Here is a 1,792-nt window from a genome sequence, read left to right on the forward strand (position 1 = left end):
TGTCTCTTTCCTCACAACAAAGTCAAAGGTCTTTCGGTGGTAAGATTGACATGCCTTCTAATTGTCGTTTGACTTTAAGCGCACCTGACCTGCGAGTGCTTTTCTCATTATTCGCATTCTTAAATAACCAATTTTGAGAATGCTTATTGATTCATACAGTTGTTTGTGTTTTCCTGCTTTGTGGAGAAAGGTCAAAGTAATCCAGCAATCCTATGGTCATATTATTGAATTTGGAGTGCAAACGCCTACTATATCAAGTTCTCGAATTAAACCAAGAAAACATTACTCGAGATGGATAAAGAGATTGTTCATTATAATTATTTGAAATTATGAGGATGTTTGTCACCTTGAACTATTCATATTTATGTAATAGTTATTCAAAAAAGGAAGGAAAAAATGAAGTGTGAGAGCTCAAATAATAACTATATATTATACAAAAAGGAGAGGATGGATCATGTTCTTGGTGAGTCGAGGGTCTATCAGAAACAATCACTCTACCCCATAAAGGTTGTGGTAAAGTCCGCATGCTTTCTGTCTTTTTCAGATCTCATTTATGAAATTACACTGGGACTGGATATGATATTGTTGTTATTTTTTATTGTTATTCTTTTTGTTTGAGAGAATGAATTGTATATAAAGTAGATTATTTTAATCTAAATTTTATTCACTGAATTAGAATAAAATAGTTTTGATATATACAATAACTGAATTCCAACACCATCACTAATTTCCAAAGGAGTTTAAATAAAAATACACAATACATGGTTATTGCAAATAATTTCAAGAATTCTGTATTTAACAAATCTATTTTTGAAAAAGTTTTTTTTTGAGTGAGAGTTCATTAAAACATAATTTTCCATTACCTTGTATAAGGTAGGAAAATAAGGTTGGTATACCCGCCCTTCCCTTTTCACACTCCATTTGTGAAGTTGCATCAGAAATGCTGTATATAAAACCTGTAACTCTTAAAGAAAAAAATGTCTTATATTGCACAATTCTTTAATAGCTTGTTTGGTATAAGAAATACGGGATAACTAATTTTGAAATTAATTTTAGAATGAGTGTATTTTATATTTGATCTGAAGGGAATGAAGGGAATAACTCATTCTAGATTAGTTATCCCGAGATTGGAATGTTATTTTTATTTCATACAATAGGTAGGATAACTAATTATATTGTCTCTAGACACTAATCCAGTAGACTTTTTGTAGCAAAGTAAAGCTTCCATTGTCTCCAAAAACAAGTCTTTCTTCCTCAGCAACCACTCATCAAAATCTCCATTTCATCATGATTCTCATTGGGTCTCTTGTTTACATGAAACAACAAAAAGGCTTTTTTCAACTCCATCTTCACATTCTGATAAAGGCCAATCTTCCTCTGTTTTTGATGAATTAAGGATAAATTAGCAGCTGATAATGGTTCTGAACTCATTGGAAATGACAAATATACTGTCTTTATATACAATCTTGCAGCTGATAATGGTTCTGAACCCATTGGAGGTGACAAAGATACTTGTTGTTCTACAGAATATAGAGAAGAAAACAGTCGTTTAAGGGTAAAAAATATTATGCTTGTTTATTCATTCACATCTGAAAATATAAATAGACAAAAGATTCCTATTCTATTTCTAACTAGGAAACTAATAAAATCCTATTCTATCTTCAACTACGATACTAATAAAATCCTATTCTATCTCAACTAAATAACTGAATTTCAGAAATAAAATTACTAAACCAAAAAGAAAAATAACAACAAATAACTCAATACTTCAACACTCCTCCTTGAGATGTTT

This window comes from Capsicum annuum, chromosome 6, assembly GCF_002878395.1.
Source record: "Capsicum annuum cultivar UCD-10X-F1 chromosome 6, UCD10Xv1.1, whole genome shotgun sequence".
Lineage (NCBI taxonomy): Eukaryota > Viridiplantae > Streptophyta > Magnoliopsida > Solanales > Solanaceae > Capsicum > Capsicum annuum.